The 17714-nt window shown below is 50.7% G+C and overlaps 1 long non-coding RNA gene across 1 annotated transcript; it reads left to right on the forward strand.

Moving 5' to 3' along the window:
• Positions 1-7645: 7645 nt before the first annotated feature.
• On the forward strand, positions 7646-15705 carry LOC142032898 (uncharacterized). Its single transcript, XR_012651025.1, has 3 exons — positions 7646-9399; positions 10513-14148; positions 14729-15705. It is a non-coding gene; the product is annotated as an uncharacterized LOC142032898 (long non-coding RNA).
• The last annotated feature ends 2009 nt before the right edge of the window (positions 15706-17714 follow it).

The raw sequence follows: 17714 nt of genomic DNA on the forward strand, positions 1-17714 counted from the left end.
GTTGAATACAGACATTTTGAGTTGGGTGTCTCAGCAAAGCCCTCGGGATGTTCCTGGCACAGGTTGGAAACATCTTGACTGAGAAGTACAGGCCAAAAAACCATGGTGTCAAAACTGCCATCTTAATGATCTGCAGAACCATCTTGTTGGAGCCTTTTCTGCAGGGAGGGTGGTGACACCCATGGCAGGGGAGCAGAGCTGGCGGAGGTTTGGCCATCTGCCTGCCTGTGCATGCTGCAATGCCGCAGGCTACTGCCTGTGGGGGTGACAAAGACAGCCTGACCTCTTGGTGCACACCGAGCCTGACATGTCTGGGGCACAGCAGACCTCCTTGCAAAGCCACCCGTGTGTGAGTCACTCCAGCACCATCTCCACTGAACGCTGACACTTGGAAAACATGATTTCTGATGAGTGGTCTGCCAGGATGGGTTGGAGAGAGCAAATACAGGGGGTTTGGGTTGTGGAGGTTTTTTTTCTTCTTGGTGGGGGTGATATGAAGCATTTAAGGTGTCTCATCAGCCACGGGCAGATACTCTAGGCAGGTGTGTGAGATGTGGTTGTGGTTGTCTGGACTTTTGGTGGCTTGTTCTATCTGAGCCTGTCTGGTCAGACCTTTCTCCTTGAGGAGTTGCCTACAGCAGAGACCCTGCTAACACAAGTTGTGCTGGATGCCCTTGCTTGATGAAAATAGAACAATGACCTCAAGGGTTTTCCTTTGAGAGTGTCTTGAGGGAGAACAAATGGGAAGGATTTGAACAGGCCATCTGCTCCCCTCCCATCCGGCTGTGCTGGGCCAAGCCCTGCGATAAGGTTGGGTGAAAGGCAAAGCGTGCCAGGAGATTTGGCTTGAAGGGCGTGAGAAGGTGCAGCATGTAGGGTAGGGGCCTCTTAAATTCCACTGGACCAGTGGCCAGTCTTGGGGAGCAGAAGTCAATGGAGCCCATGAGAAACTGCTGTCCCTCCCAGCCTGCTGCCACTGGAGCAGCTCTTGCCCTGGGCACCTCTGCCTTCTGCTCTCGGTGGACCTCCTGAAGCTCACCCCAGCTGGGCTGGGCTGTAGGGCAGGGAATCCAGCAAACATGGCCAATTTGGATTAGGCCTGACCTCTCTATACCTGTCCTGGTCCCTGGAGCTGGGGAAGGCAAGCCTGGGAGAGGAGTGCATCCCCTGAGACCCACAGATCAGCTGAGCCAACTCGTGGAGAGCAGCAAGCCACCGACTGATGGCTCCTCTAAGCTGCATGGCTCGTTAAACCCTGAGGTGTGAGGGCCCTGGGGCGTTCAGGGCTGCTTCTTGAAGGGCACATCCTCATTCCTAAAAGCTTGGGGTCTTCGGGGCAGGATGCTCTAGGTTTGGTCCAGCTGAGCTGCTATGGGCTCTACCCTGCCACCTTCCCGTCCTCCTCGGGGAAGTGTGGGCCAGCCTGCATCACTCTGCGATGTCACTGTCATTAGTAGCAGGACCTCATCAAAGGGCATTCCCATGGGTAGTGTGATTTATGGGAGCCCTGGTCAGCGTCAAGCAAGGAGACACCATGGCCTGGCTCTCCTGCTGCTGCTCCAGGGGTGTGGGGGTTCCCAGCCTGGTGCAAAGGGAGGGCGCAGGACCTGGTCACTGACTGTCCATGTCCACAGGCATGCTGTGCTCTTGTCCCCAGGCAGCGATGTCTGTCTTGCCTGGGTGAGCCAGGTGCTTTCCTCGTGCATCTGGCGAGATGCAGCTCATCAGCAGGCTCCTGCTGCTGGAGCAGGAGTGGGCACACCTCCTGTGCTGCAGACACACCAAGCTGGGAGATCTTCCCAGCAAGCAGGGCACAAGCCCAGCAGGATTTGTAGTTCATGCTGGAACTGTCAAATCCTTGTGTGTTCGTATCTCTGGGCATTGTGGATCATATTTCTTTAACCTCAGGTGCCCTCCTGGGTTTGCTTATTTGGTTAGGAGTTAAGGTCAGGAGGAAGGCTGATGTTCTGCTCTTTGGTTTGGGTTCAGCTTTGGTTACAAGGATGTTTATGCCTGTCCTCTGTTTCAGCCGCTGAGGACTCCCAGCTCCAGCCCCAGCCAGGTCCAGGTCAAGCCCGGCTTGGGAGCCAAGTGGTGAGGAGAGGAGTTACCAGAGTAAGTGCTGGGTGACCTCTGTGCTAGCAGTTCTCCCGCCTTTGTTTTGGCAAAAGACAGGCCCCGGCAGCCCCACTGGCAGCAGGGCACCTTGTGCCAGCGGCAGGAACGGGAGGGTTAGCGTGCAAAGCCAGGACCACGGGATGGTCAAGCAGGACTAGGAGCAGCTCCCACCCCATTCTCAAGGCTCCAGCTACTGCCCAAAGCCGGTGCCAGCCCGGCCATGTCCCATGCCTTCCCTGATGCCCAGGCTTTTGCTGCAGGTCGAGACTGCGTGTCCTGCAGACGTCCGTCTGCCCCAGGAGAAGCCCTGGTCCAGACCCCTGGGGCTGAACCTCTTGAGGTCTGGGTGGAGTGAGGACTTGGCTTGGGCTGAGCCGCACCTCTGCAAGAGGCAGCATGTCATTGCCTCTGTCCCTGCGCTGGGCAGAACAGGGAGGGATCGTGCCCCAGGCCTGTTCCCGGCGCTGTACACCTCTTGGCATGCAGGTTAACCTTTTACGTGGGCTGGAGCCACGAGCAGGCAGCGCCAGGTCTCTGCCTCTTCCCAGCCCTGCGCAGGGCAGGGGTGCCCTCGCCCCAGGGTGTCCTGCTGGGCGTGCACAGGGGGACCGCCGAGCCCTGCCGGCTGCCTGGGCATGACTTGGCCCCTGCCGAGGATCAGGTTAGGTCTTGTGTCCAGGTGCAGGCAGCCGGGTTGATGCAATGTGCCTGTTCCTGCTCGGTGCGGAATGTTGCTCACCTGCCCAGGAAGGCACACGTGCTTGCATGGCTTGGCATTGCCTGCCAAGCCTTAATCTCCATTGTTTGACAGCTGGTGCTCTGCTGACGTCAATCCTATGGCTCAGGGGGCTTTTTGGGGAGGAATGGGCAAGTCTCCGCGTACGTGCGCTTGCAGGCTTAGCAGAAAAACATCGTGCTGAAACCACAGAGGGAGAGGGGGGAGAAGAAGAAGAAGAAAGGAAGAGGGGGGCACAGCTCCAAGGGACGCCACTCCTCTGTGGCATGGCCCAGCCCCAGGAGCTGCTGGCTGACTCACACCCAGTTCTGCCTGGTCAGGGCAGCATCCCTGATGGGGGGGAAAAATGCCACCTTACACATTCACCTTGCTGGGAAGCACGGCTCAGTTCCCTTCCCCTGCCCATGCCGAGGGTCTGTATGTGCCCGTAAGCATCTCGCCTGCCTTTCTGATCCCTCTCCTGATTCCCCCCAGCCAGCTGAGATCATTAATGTGGGCAGCTGGATGTTGTCTCTACTGCTGAGTGACTGCTCTCCTCTCGTTCTTGTCTCAAGGCCTAGGGTAGAGGTGTGGTTTTTTCTCTTCCTTTATTATATATCATTAAAGAAGCTGTTCAGCCCTGTCCAGATTGCACCAGCTCTGGACATCACTGTCCTGCCTCAAGGGACCATTTCAGGATGCTCCCTGGAAGCTGTGCCCAGGTCGCTTTTGGCATTAGCCAACTTATGCTCAGCTCTGCTGCTTTTCTCCCAGAGAATAAGTTATGGAAGCAACACCCTAGGTCTCCTGTGGACTGATCCCTCCTCCATGCATCAGCAGATGGAAAGGGTGATCTGCATCCCACTCACTGCTCTGGGGAAGGCTGAGCATCCGTTGTTGCTGCTTGCAGGAATGGTCCAGGTCCAGCTCCTATGTGTTTGTCTTGCAAAGCCTTGCTTAGCTTTGGAGCCTGGAAAGGGCTCTCTGGGGAGTCTTGGCATGGAGACCACGGCTTCCAGGCTGAGCTGCTGGCGCTTCTACTTCCACTTGTGACCTTAACGACACATCCTGATGGCAATTGTTCTCCGAGCTGGAAATCCTGTCTGTTCTGCTGCGGGACTTGTGCTCCCAAGCAGCTCGAGGTCTTCGGTCAATGCAGTCAACCCTTCCCGCAAGGGAAATGACTCTCACCCTGCTGCTCAGCGGCAGACACCTCTCTGACACAAGCTGCTCCACTCCCTGGGCTTGGCTGCTTGGCAGGACTGGCTTTAATGTCCTTAAATATTTTTCATCAAAAAAGAAAAAAAGCAAAGTGGGGAGTGAGGAGACAAAAGAAGGGGAAGCCAGGAGTTACCATAAGTAGCTTTGAAGGGTTTTTAATATTTTCTTTCCTGGCTTAAAAAGCAATTTGGTGGAAACTGCCCTGAAGTTCAACGTGGGTCATGCCTGGGAAGTGGAAACCCTGAAAGCCATTTCAGGTCCATGCATAGAGCTGAAAGCCCATGACCAGAAAGGTCAAAGGACTTTCTAAGTCTGCTACTTTGACTTCTCAAACTAAGTTGTTTTCTTTTCTTTTGCCCCCTACCCCTGGATAGTGCAAAAGCATGTGAGTAGCCATTGGAGCAAATTACTTAATGTCTTGACTTAGGTTGCCTTTTCGTTGTGTTTGCACCACTGGCATTGGTCTGTGTTCCTTCCTGACTATGTATTTTTGAGGCCTTGGAAACTGAAAGTTGGATGATATCCACCAGGCAAGAGTTTTAGCAAAGCATTTGAGTTTTCAGATCTCTGGGGAAATATATTGACTATTTCTTGGTCTGGAGAAGGGGAAATAACAGAGGTTGTGCCATGGTGAGTTTTTCTGGAGAAAGCCGAATTCCTCAGTGTGACTAGCCAAATACTATGATTCAGCTGTCCCCCAACAAATGAGGCATCCAGAAGTATGCAGGGAGTTTCTCTTACTTAAAATTCTGATCCAGAGGGTACATTTGGGCTGTATAGCTCAAGTTTTTCTTCATAGATGTAAAAACTGCACTTGATCACAAAAAAACCTGCTTTGATTACTTCTCGTAAAAGAGGGAGACATTAAGAAAAATAGCATGCGAGTTCATAGCCCCAAGAAAGACAGCATGAGCCCACAACATCCTCTTGTGTATTACGTTATCTTTTTGCCCAACCCCTTTGCATCGTCTGGCACCCCGGGGGTCAGTGGCAAACTCAATACACTTTAGTTAATAATTAGCTGGATTTTTAAAAATACTTTGCTGAGGCTGGGTTCATGCCTCTCATTCCCTGCCCACAAACAAGCAGTGGGGTGATGGTTCCTGGCACGCTCTTGTTGTGGGTACCCGAGGTGGGATAGCCCAGCAGGGTGAGTCCTGAAATTGCTGTAGGATGAAGAATAGACGTTCCCAGAGGACCCATTTCCAAACTGGCATGGACATCGCACCCACTCTGAGACTGTAGCCAAGGGGATGATGCTGCATGTTGGACATGTGCCAGCTGCCTAGCCTAGGCTTTGGAGACCCATGACCATTCAGAAAGCAGTTTGATGAATATCTCAGCATAATTAACAAATTGGAAGAAATTACCACAAGTGTGCCAGAAGCTTCCCTAGAAACTAAACTGGGAAGACTTATAGGAAGTTACGTGCACACCTTTAGCAAGAAAAGGCTCGAGAGGAGAGGTGATGATTTGTTCAGAAATTTATTAATAAAAGATGTTGCTTTCTTCTACAGACCTGACCTCACTGCTCTGATGGCAATTGGTATTGGTAAGTGCCGTGATTTTATCCATGACTTACAAAATTTGCACTCGCCTGAAGTGTCAGGGAGGCTGTAGGAGAACTGAGCGATCATATTGGGAAGATGTGGCCAGTCTCATGGCACAGGAGTGAAGGGTGAGAATGGGGTCAGATAGGTGTGTTCAAAAACACACAAGTAAGTGATCCGTTGGTCTGGCTTTTTTTTTTTTTAACATGCTTTTTCCTGGACTTCAGGGCCAAGCTTATGGTATTTGCATGCTTTGTCTTGCCGTGGCAATGACCTGGCTGCAACCTGTGTTACCTATGGGGGAACTGTGGAGGATCAGCCCAGGTCCTCCTCCCTGTCCCACCTTATCTCGTGCTCCTTTCCAAGGTGCTTCTCTTCACAGACTACCAGGGCCGTGATGCTCTTCCCTGGTCTCTTCCCAGCTCTAACACTGCTGCAATTGCCTCTTCCTCTGTGAACTTGTGTGGTCTTCTTTTGAATCCCTGTGAGCCCTGTTGTCCATTAAGAAGTGGGATCTGAGCTTCAGGTTTTCTTTTTGCCTTGTCTTTTGAAACCCCCTTGAACGTTGCAGGGGTTAAGTTGCTGCTGGTGCCGCCAGGTTTGCGGAGGCTGAGGGGATCCTGGACTGTTCCCTCTCCAAAACACTTCCCAGCCTGGGTTTGGGCTGAGCCTACACCTTCCCCAGGAGGGCTACCAGTCTTGGCTTGATGATAGCACAGGAGGGAGAATTCGCCCTCCCCTTGCTAGTTACAATGGTTAATCACATCCACCATTGAATAATGGGGTCTTATCAGGATTTAGCTTTCTCTCTGAGTCACAGTGGCAGATGCCATCATCTTGGTGGCCAGGGACTGGTGGTCCCAAACCCCTCTTGGAAAGGCTGGCCACCCAAAAACTCTGAGATGCCCTCAGCTCTGCTCACAAAGGAGCTCCCATTGCTTTGCTGGCCCCAGGAGCCAGGGAGTGTCTGGGTGAGAGTGGGTGGGTGGCTGGGATTCAGGGCACCAGCATGGAGAGGGTGCTTGCTAGGACAGGCAAGCTACTGGGCCCTGCAACACATGGTGGCTGGCCAAGCCCCACCTGCCTTGGAAGAGGCTTCCTCAGCGGGTCTGCAGCTGGAGCTCGGCAGCACAGCTGATGGAGGACCTGGTTCATGTGGCTCAGGAGAGATGCTGTGCTGGGCGTCTGGGGAGGAGCTGGGTTCCTGCTTGTAAATCCAGTTGCATTTAAGAGAGCTTGTTCCTAACAGCTGATGGGTGGTTGAAAAATGATGTTCTGCTTTGCCAGCCACTAACAAATGCCCAGTTGGCCATGGAGGCCAGGACCCACAGATTTACCAGGTAGCTGGGACAGATCTCCACTGGGAATAAGACACTGGTTTTGCTTAAGGGCTGCTTAGAGCCCAGTGACGAGCAGAGGTGATGGCTATTCCCTCAGGAGCTCCTTCACCTTTCAAGGATATGGCGGCCAGTACAGAGAAGGGACTGAAGCCTTTGCCTGCCAGATGGAAGTTGTCTTTTGTAATAGTGTTAAAAACCTGAGTATTTTTTGTTATTTTCACTAAGTTTTAAGAGGGCTTTGTCAGAAGTAAGCCAGCGTGAAGTCTTGCATAATCTCATCCAGCAGTTAAGTGAGTCAGGCGGTTGAAAGCCCTTGGAGCAGTAATCAGGGAGAGCAACCAGAAGAGGGGATGAGCCGAGCTGGAGCATCGGCTCCTTCCCTCTGCAGGCATGCTTTACTTTTTTGCTCCAAGCAACAGTCAAGGAGGATGAGGCTTTGCATATGCATGGCTGTTGTGAAGCCTCAGGGAACAGACAAGGAGGAAACCGCAGGGAATCAGCTACCGTTTGCATGGTTTTTATTGCCCAGAGAGGGGTTTTGTGCCTGGGGTGAGATCAGATGGACGGGAGAAGGCAGTGGCTGCAAGGTCAGTGGGATGGGGTGCGGGTGGTCTTGGAGAGAAGGGAACTGGTGCAGCTGGAGACCTCTGGAGAAGGTGGGGCTGCAGCAGGTCCTGCCCCAAACCAGGCACAGGTGTTGGCGAGGTGGCGACTTTGGGCTACTTTCAATTAAAAATTGTATGTTTTCCATGGAAGGTGGATTGTGAAAAGCCGGAGTTCTGAGAATCACTCCGCTGCCACTCACCCTGCTCCCAGGGGTCTTGCTGGGCAAAGCCTGTCCAAGGTCAGGTTGCTCTCTGGTGTGCTCTGCCTGTTGCGGTTTTACGACATGCAATTCCTTTTTCTTGTTATATTACCTCTGGGAAGAGCACAGCTGGTGCCGAGAACCCAGCCCAGCCTTTCTGCTCATGGCTTCCTCCTTTTTGGGCAGGCCCGGAGCACGCGCAGGCAGTTTCCCCTCTCCTCTGCCTGAGCTGCCAGGCTTGCCAGGACCAAACCCACCACGCCACACTTGCCCTTCCCATCTAGAATATGGGATGTAGTTGTTGAGCAGTCCCCCTTGACTGAGTTGCAAAGGGCTCAGGAATAATTCGGCTCCCCAAAACTGGGCGTCTGAGCAGAGGAAAGAGATGCAGAAGCATCCCAAGGATAGAGAGGTGAGGAGGATCTCCCCATCATTTGCTGTCTGGACCACCAAGCGTTGCTGGTTGTATGCTGGCATGTCCCTGCTGCTGAGATGGGAGTTGCAGGGAAACGGAGGTAGAGCTGTGGGATGGCAGAGGAAGAAAGTAATATATACAAAAAACAGATTCGCTGGAAACCAGGCTTCTTAATCTTCCTAATAACTAATAGCTTAGCTCGGCACTCATCGATTTGTTTCTGAGAATCGGCTTTCCAAGTGAACTGATATCATCTGATAAAACTTACTAATGTAGTCAAAATTACTCCATTGCGGCTTGTTGTTTGCATGCCTGCATGGTTTTGGAATTTTTTCTAGCAGAGAATATGTTTTGGGAGGGATCAGCTTACTCTAAAAAACCCCCTCCTCTTCACCCCCAAATCCAGCAGCTTTCAGGGATGAAACAAAAGGTGGGGATGAAGCTGCACCATTTGCTCTACCCACCTCCCTGTGTATTTCCTAAGCCCATGACACTGGGTGGGGAAGGGAGTTCCCTACCCCAAAAAAATCAAGGATCAGGTTGGTTGTGCAGACTCTTTGCCAACCTGATTTCTGTAAGCGGACAGTGCATGAAAAGCCTCAATGAGAAGCTCTAGCCACCAGAGTAACCGACATGAAAACCTGCTTCTGGAAAAAGTACTTTCTTCCTGCCTTTTAATAGCAAACTGCAGGGTGTTCTTGGTGGAGCACAAATATTTTCAACAGGCTAAATAATTATGTTTAATTAGTTTTCATTAAGGTGATGCCAATCCATCCCCCTATTTGGAAACTCGCTGAGCTTCTGAAATGGCTTGAAAACAATGAAGCAGGGGAAATATCCTACTCACACTGGACTCATTTGCAGCCGCCATGGAAAAGAAAGGGACCACTAGATTCCCTGGGCTATGCAGTGACTTTCCAGACTTGGCAAGAGAGGCTGGAGTGGGTCTGTTTCAATTATATGTTTTCATTTTCCTTCCCAAAGCAGAAAAAAAAATGCTGGAATTGCTTCTAGTCCCTCACTTCCCAGAGGCAGTAGCATCACAGCCCCAGTCCTTTGGGGGATGTCTTCTTCTGGGCCAGGTTCCTGTGGTGGACCGTGACCGTCAGGGCTTCCACCGATGGGAGAGGCGAGCCTGGAGCAGCAGCAGAGGAGGCTGCGTCTCTTCCCCTGTTAACGGCATGCAGGCATTTCTTATTGCATCCCTGGGCATCTTCCTGGCCCTGACCTGTTCGGTAAGTGGAGGAGGGATGAGGAGGTGATCTGTCCACAGGCTGCGATGAGTGCCGGCATAGATAACAGCCTGGCATTAGCGGATTTGCTGCTCTGGCAGGCAGAGCTGAAGCTGTACGTGAAATGAATGTTTCGAACAGCAGGGCGTAATTGCCCCGTGCGCAATGCTTAACCAAAAACATGGTGACATCCCTATCACTCCATCTCTACGTCAGGAGCGCACGCCCTTGTGCATCCCCTGCGCATTCTCTGCTTGCCTGGGGTTGGACCAGCCAGGTAGGATACAGGCAGGATCAGGCCAGACTGGGTCCAGGACCATGTTTCTGGATGGGGCTACCACTGGCTGACACTGGTAGGCAGGACCAGAAAGCACTGGAGCCCCATGGCACGTAGGTACGGGAGGTGCCCACCCTGATCATGGAAAGCCATCAGATGTCCTGCTGGGGGACAGAAAGGATTCCTTCTCTGGTATCTGTGTTATGCTGTCTGCACCATTAAGCTGTGGTGGTAGATCCTTGGTCCTCACTTGCTCTAGTATTGGGTCATTGTCTTCCATTTCCATCCTCCCTTTGAATTTATGGCTCTTGTTTCCAAATTATGGGTGCTCACATTGGTTTCCTTAAGTTCTGCCTTTTTTGGGGTCTCATTTCTGCTATTTTCCATTGCACTGGAGCCCAGCACATTCCCATTTAATTGGGGAGTTAAATTTAGGGGCAAATGATGCCTCTTCAGACCAGCTTTTACCTGGGTGCACGCTTGGTTTGGGTATCTCTCTGCTGTAATAGCTGATTTTTGTCTTGAGTGCTGGATCCGTACCGAGGAGCACCCTTCTCACAAGTGTTTATTTTACACATGTAAATGGGAGAAAATAAAACCCAACACCCAGATGCATACCTCCAGCTGTGTTAACCAACCTGGCAGCGTACAGCCACCTCTTCATCTGGTCCTGGTCCAAACCCTGTCAGCGATTAAGGGGAAATTCCCCAGTCAGACAAACAGAGGAAACCATACCACCATTCCAGTCAGTCTTTCCAAAATATTTTTTGATGAAGGGCACACACCCTCTGTTTGAGCCCGATGACTGTCCTGTTTACCTTTCTTCCTGGACTCCTCAGGCTGCAGGAGAAGGTGGGAGATGTCCCAGCATTGCCTGGGATGGAGGAAAAAGGGAATTACTTTGGGAAGGCTTGAAGTAAGACCCTATCCTGGCACTTTGCTGAGCCGAGAAGATGCCAGCAACACAGGTGAGGCTTCCTGGGTTGGGGGTTGCGAAAGAGCGTAAGAAACATCTGAGACTTGGCACTGTGTGGTGGGGAGGGCTCTACTGTAATGAGCTACAGCTCTTTCCCTCTTCTCACCTGGTGTATGTCAGGTTTACTCCATGTCATAAGAAGATGCTGCTTCTGTGAATAGTAGTGTTGTCTAGTAAGTGGAAAGGGACTCCGTGCTGCAGAGGGAAATGTTGGCATGGGGAACCCATCAGAGATACCTTGTGCTCCTGGCCAGTATGGCAGGAGCAGGAGAGGGACTGGATTTGCCAGGGTACATTGTTGTGCAGTGAATGAGAAATTACTTGTAAAAGGACCTTATCGTGTACAAATACCAAGTACGGTAAATGAAACTGCACATAAGGCTCCAGGTGTTATGTCTGCGCTGTCCATATGTGATACCCAGCAGCGCTTGCAAGATGAAGCTGGCAACCAACACGCAGCATCCTATGCACTCCTTAATCTGTCTGCAGCAACCCTGGGAAGCTGTAGCTGCACCCTATTAAGCATCTTCAGACTGTCCCAAAGGTGTTTGGAACAGCCCACACTCCAGCACGACCCCAGCCCAGCACCGCGTGCCCATCAAGGCCATCTTTTCCCTAGAGGAGAGCCCTGCCATGCCCAGGAGCACTCAGGGAGGTGGCCACAAGCACCTGGAGGGTGCAGGTGGGAGAAAATGGAGCCCCCAGCTCTCATAGCTGGTGCCCAGGAGATGCCCTCCTCATCACAGGCACAATGAGGGGTGCAACCCACTGCCCTCCACAAGGGATTTGGGTACTGAAGATGAGGTTCCCATGGCTGGTCCCTCCGGGACAGATGTTGGCTGTCGCTCAGCGAGTGGCTTAGCCTCCTATTTCTGGCGATGGAGGGCTGCACTGCAGAACGAGGAGTCCCGGGCCAGCTTCCAGCTGTGGATGCAAACAGCAGGCTGTTTACGGAACGGTTTCTCCTGTTTTGGTGCTGCCGGGCTCTCTTGTGAAATGTCCTGGCTGAACCAAGCCTGTGCTGATACGATAAGGGCTGGCTTCAGGGGTACAGGCTGGAGGAGGCAGGGAAAGGCTGTGGGCTTGTTGCCCTCGGAGCAAAGTCCTCTGCAAGAAGGGGAAGACAGCCTCAACCCCTGCCCTTTCAACACCTCTTGTGTTGATGACCTGTGAGGAGGATGCCCAATTTCTTGTATCAGGGATATAATACTTATTTTCCCAAACATCCTTCTCTGGACTATTACGCAGCAGACCAGGACACACCACTGCCCCATGATGGCAGGAAAACCCAGCTGCTTTGTCCATCTGGATGGCACCATCTGCAGTGCAGGGAACCTGCTGCCTGTACCCATCACAGATGCTTATTCAATGGGTTGTGTTCACACCAGGCTGTAACCTTCCTCCTCTTTCTTCCAGCCATAATGAACTGTTAAAGCCTCTCTGGGTTTTACTTTGTATTGCACCCTTGGTGTCTCCTCTGAGAGTTTTCCCGGCTGACAGGACAAGTCAATAACTAGACTGGTTGATGTGCCTGTCCTCGGGTTTTCCCCCACCTCTTGGAGGGGCAGCAGCATTCAAGGCAGGGCATTGAATCCTAACCAAAGACCGTGCCTCCCAGACTGGTTTAGGCTTTTGGTGACAGTCCTTTCACGTCTGATAGCTCTTGGCGGTGTGGTATCTGCCCCTGCCTCTGCTTGGGGTCTCCACAGGCCCTGAAGGCCATTGCTTTTCTGCTGGGCAGGATCAGGATCTCACACTGGCACTCAGAGCATTGCAGGAATGGAGGCAGGCACAGAGGGCCAGGTGTGCGTTCATCTGAAAGGTGTGGGGTTTTGCAGCAGCCCAGGGGTGAGTCAGGATTAGTGCTGACCATCTGGCTCTGTTGCCATCCTGAAAAATTGCAGAGCCTTTGATAGGCAGTGAGTTAGGAACCCGCTTCCAGCTGCTTGGATGGACGGAGCAAGATGTGTGCTGCTGTTTGTGGAAGTAGAGGGGGACTGGCTTAGTCTTGATTCCTCATGGCATCTTCCCCTCCCACCGCTACTGCTTTGTTTGTGCCGAGACTGAGTTTGAGTCGGCACTGTTCATCTGAGAGCAAATCTCCTGGTGGGACTGGAAAAGACGATGGGTCTCCAGGTGCCTTTGGCCTTCTGTTGGCATCCAGAGCCATCAAAGAGGGCAGCTTGGGTCCCTGGAAGACCCCAAATGCAAGGGCCTCTGGGGATGGGAGGAGGTAGCCTTACAGCCTGAGTCATGCAAGAGGGGAACTGTTACTGGGCTCCACCTATTCCAGCTATGTTACAACCCCTGCCTCGCTTGCTCTAGCAGGGGAGACAGCTCAAGCCCAGAGATACCGCCTATAAGCAATGAGTCAGTCATTGTCCAGAGAGTCTCCATGGGACAGACATCGGAATATCTTCTTTCCTTGGCAATCTTCTCAGCAACTGCATCCTACAGCTGGCCTGGCTTCTTCTCCTCCTGTTTTGTTTGCTTCCTCCTGGCCATGGAGTGCTGTCGTTGGAAGGGGAAGTGTCGACGGTGCCTCTCAGTCTATTCTACCTAAATTTAAACCACTATTTTTGTCTTTGCAGTCTCATTGCGTCCTGTATTAAATTAGGAATAAAAAGTCACATGAGGAAAGCTGTTGTGGCATGGTGAGACAAGCCATTGTGTGATGAAGACCTTGTGCCAGAACAGCTCCATCCCGCCACTGGTCATCCTCTCTGCAAGGGACATGTTTTTGTTTCCTATGGTGGTTCCCCAAAGGAACAGGGAGGAGGCACGAGTGGGATGGGATGACCCGTTTCTCTTCCCAGTTGAATGTTTCCAGTCAAGAGGCTCTTTCAGAAGCGTTCTGGTGCACAGATAACACAGATGGATGCATTTCAGGAAGCGGTTCGCAGAACTGGCTTTGCATTTCTCGTTGGTGTGACCTGGTTCAACAGCTCTCCTTGCAAAAGAAAGAAAAGCAAAGCCAGGGTCAAACAACAGGAACAGGCATTGAGGAAATGATCCCTCGCTGAAATTAATGAACTTGCAAGGATAACATGCTATTCAGTGTGAGTCAGAGCTTTTCCTTTTGTGGTGCTGAGGGGAGCACGAGGGTGTGGGGTTTCTGGTGTCTCTTCGGCATCATGGAGGAAGGTGTCTGGGCCGAATAGGATGAGGGCTTCAGTGGTTCCTCACCAAAAGAAGGACAGCACTCAGGAAGGGGTGGCTTGACAGCCCCCACTGACATCGTCCCAAAGGCTGTTTGCAGAGGGCTCAACAGCTGGCCCCAAAAAGCACATTGGTGTCCATGCAGATCTCCACCATTCTTACCATCGATCAACCCTGCCAGATGAAGCTAATTCTCCTTAACACCAGCTCCACAAGGAGATCTGAAGAAAGAAGGGAACTGCAGAAGGACTGTGCAATTCTAAATGCTGACCAAGCCCCCCTAGTGCAGGTGTTGGCCTCTGCCATCCCACCCATACAGCGTTGCTGCGTGGTCCTTCAGGTGAGGAGCTCAAGGGAGTTTCTTCTCTAAAGAACAGCATCTCCTGTACCTCTCCTTTAGCTCAGAGTGCAGGGAAACTATTTAAAATGCCACTTCCAAGGGAAAAACGGGTAGCTTGCTCCCTGAGCTGTCAGCTCACTCTTGAAATGATTGACTTTGGGTGGTCTTCAGCGGACCGCCATTGACCACATCCTTTTTACCTTGGAGCATACCTCCCCTTATGGTTCCTCAAGCTCCCAGCTCTGTGTTGGGGTGTCAAAGAGAGCCAGAGTGGGGTCTCTATGCAGCCAACCAGTATGGCTCCTATTAGTGGGATCTCAGCCATGCCTTTTGCTCTGGGATTCAAACCTAATGGCAGGTCCTTTACCTAATGTTCAGCTACAGCTGTCAGATACACTAGGAACACAATGTTCCTGATTCAAAACAATTAATTTCTAAGGAGCAAAAATTCAGCCCCATCAGGAACATGGTATCTGTCTTGGTCAAAGGAGTTCTTTTTACGTAGGAGTGCTCCATCATGGCTGTCAGAGCAATTTACTGATTTCCCTGTAAAAAAATAAATGTTTGTCTCACTTTCTAGGGTGAAGTTAAGCAGCCATGGCAGAGGCATACCTGGCTGAGAAGTCAGTTGGTCACCTGATGGGATGGCTCTGAAGCAAGCACCAGTGAAGTGTGAAGGCACGCTGCGAGTATCATCAGAACTGACAGCTCTTCACCAGATGTGTTTATTTCTTGATGCTCTGCTGTCTTGTTTGTATGTCAGTCAATGATGGTTACTTTTCTCAGAGCAGCTGTAAATAGTCAGGTTTCTCCGCTGACATTAAACCTAAGCTGGCCTGGTAGTGCTGAAACCCATGAGGTAGAGGACTGTGTTGGCTGGACTTGGTCCAAGGATGCGGTGGCTGAGTCACTCCCTTCGCCAGCCCTGCCACAGCAGAGGCAGTGGTCCACGAGGCACGAGGCGGTCTGGGAGCAAAAACATTTTCTCCATCAGGCTGTTCTCAGAGGGATGTCAGAGCATGACCGCACTCAACCGCAACTGGCGTGGTTTTCAGGGAAGACCCAGGGCAGCTTCTTCTTGGGGTACCGAGAACTTCAGATGCTGGCCAAAACCTCAGTCATGTAGTTAGAAAAGGAAAACGAAAGCAGGAAAAGAAACCCTGCTGTGTCTTAAATCTCTAGTTCTTCCCAACTGCACTGGGGACAGCAGCATGCCAAGGCTTGGGTCCACCATGCCTGCAAACCTTAGCTCTGATCCTCTCTCCATGGAGTCACGCCACACTCAGAGGACTGTATCGTGCCATCACTGTGCACTTGGAGCATCCAGATTGAGAGAAGCGGTCGCTAAAGGGAGGAAGGTGCTGGTGATGTGAACAGGATGATTTTGAACCTGTCACAAATAGACGCCAAGTGTCTCCCCAGCTTGGGAACCCCTTGATTTGTCCTTATAAAATAAAGGAGAACAGGAAAGAAAGGATCCTGTTTCCAACCTGTTTGACTGTGAAAGCTTTTTCGTCTCTTGTATTTAAAAAAAAAATAAAGCACATTTTGTTTCAACCCCAAACCTTTTTACATTCATTTAGAATGTGGAAAAAAAAAAAGAAGTTTCAGTCATCAGCCCATTTTTGAAAGGAAACAGCAGCAGATTACTTTGCTCTCAAATGATTGTTTAGGAATGTGAGCTAATCCCATAGTACTAAAAAAGCCATGATCTAAAGGAAATGTTTTGAAATTGTGAAAGGGAAATGTTGCAGCCAACCTGAGATTGAAACTTTCCTCTGTTGATGAAGCTTTTCAAGAACAGGGCTTTTTGTCTGTATTTGAGATGGGAGTGATTTGAGGTTTCTCAAGCTCTCAAGGTACGAAAAATCTGAGGCTACAACAAAGCAGGACTCAGATTTCTGAATTACTATCTTTTACTTCCCCCCCCCCCCCCCCCATTCTTTATGGAAAACTGATAGGATTTTATACTTCTATTCTTTCCATTGCTCTTCTGGTACCTGCACAAAAATTAAACCAGGATCTCTTCACCTTTAGCAACCTTACACCAGTGCCCCTGGACACGGGTCTCACAGGGACTTGTACCCACGCTCGTCTCCTCCAGCAGCCCATGGAGGAAATGCAAAGAGGCAGCGTCCTCCTGTCAGGTAGAAATCAAGAGCTTTAAAAATTATTCCCAGATCTGCTGTTTACCTATTTTATGAATTGAGAGGTCTTGTCACATTTTAGTACTTAGTATTTTCTTGCTCATAGCCCATTTAGATTATAGGCGGATTATTTATTTGTTCGCCTTCCCTCAAGGTCTTATGGCTCCTCTTATAATTTGCTCATGCAGACCAAAATCAGATCTCACTGGATGGCTTGCCCCTCCATTTTCCCCACTAAAAAGAGTGTTTTCATGGTGACTACTTGGATTGCTCTCCGCCACCCTGGACAAGATGGTTGGATGGCTCTCCATCACTCGCAGTCCGTGCTGCTTGTGTGTTCGGCGACTCCTTGGGTCCCTCCTGCTGAAGTGGGAGCGGCTAGAGGAGGATGGAAACTGTGATGGGATGATTCCCATGTGCATCAGCAGAAACAAAATGTCATTTCCATTGGAAAATATTTCAAGGTGTTTCAGCCTTTCAAGATGAAACAAAATCTTTCCTTGCAAACTGTCAGTTCCAGCCATTGTTCCAGTTCGACTTGCCTGTTCCAAGGAAAACAAATACATTTTGACTTGAAATGGCTAAAGCTGATACCAGCTCAAAATCAGCCCTTCCCTACCACACATTCAGAGTTAGGAGAGGATCTTGTTGTGATCAAAAACCTTCTCACTGTTTTTATTCCAGCTTCTGCAAACAAAGTTTCCAGCATGTTTTGTATGACGGACGTCACAGCTTTCCATCCTGTCCTGGGTGATGCCTGGGTCATGTTCTCAACCTGCAGCCTGAGATGGAGCCAGAGCTGCCAGCAACAAGGTATGGCCAGCCTTCACCTTAATTTTGGGCTTCTAGCTGCTAAATATCAATGCTGGAGTGAACCCCATGGGAAGAGGCACCATGCAAACGTATTTTGCGTGGGGATGTAAAGAGCATGGGGCAGTGGTCTCCCCTGAGAAAGCCTCTGCGGAGGAGGAGAAGGGGAATGAAGAGATCTGAACTGCTTTGGGCATGCAAAAATGGGTCTGTCAAAACCAATTTCCAGCAGAGCTTTACAAAACACATGTCGGTAGGGGTTGGTGGCTGCCAAATCTCAATGTCTTACTCACAACTGCATCTGCCTCGCATCCAGCATGAGGAGAAGAGGTTTTATTGGTTTGTTTTTGGTTTGCTGCTTATTGAAATTCAGGCTGTTTTATTTAGTGGGTTGACCCTTACACAGTGACAGCCAAACCACACGCACACGCTCTCACAGTATCGGGGAAATTTGGAAGATTTCGAACCAAACAAGGAGTTTTTATGAAAGTTCTTAGTTGAGGAAAAAAAAATAAAATTAGATGATTATGCAACTTTGCTGGCACTCTTGTTCCCATCGTCATTAAATAAGTCAATATATAGTAAAATAAAAATATTTTGCTGCATATT

Source organism: Buteo buteo, chromosome 7 (genome assembly GCF_964188355.1).
Source record: "Buteo buteo chromosome 7, bButBut1.hap1.1, whole genome shotgun sequence".
In the NCBI taxonomy this organism is placed as follows: domain Eukaryota; kingdom Metazoa; phylum Chordata; class Aves; order Accipitriformes; family Accipitridae; genus Buteo; species Buteo buteo.